Here is a 375-nt window from a genome sequence, read left to right as displayed (position 1 = left end):
GAGAGCTAATTTATTTTTCTTTATGTCATGGATCAGTTTTCCCAAAACTATTTTCTAAAAAATCTCCCACTTAATCTTGTATACTACCTTTATTGACCATACACATGTTGGTCTCCCTCTGAACTCTATTCTGTGCCATTGGTCTAGATATCTATTATTTTGCTTACCCTCCATGGATTTGTAGAATTTGTAGTGTGGTATAAGATTTCTGTGTTTATGTAAATCTCCTTCTTTTCCTCTTTCTCTTTCTTTCTCTTTCTCCTTTCTCTTTCTTTCTCCTTTCCTCTCCTTTCCTTTTGTTCTTTCATTCTTTCTCCCTCTCTCCCTCCCTCTCTTTCTCTTTCTCCCTTTCTCTCCTCCTCACTTCCTTCCTCT

The sequence above is a fragment of the Piliocolobus tephrosceles genome, chromosome 8, assembly GCF_002776525.5.
Source record: "Piliocolobus tephrosceles isolate RC106 chromosome 8, ASM277652v3, whole genome shotgun sequence".
NCBI classification, from domain to species: domain Eukaryota; kingdom Metazoa; phylum Chordata; class Mammalia; order Primates; family Cercopithecidae; genus Piliocolobus; species Piliocolobus tephrosceles.
This window is presented reverse-complemented; position numbering follows the sequence as displayed.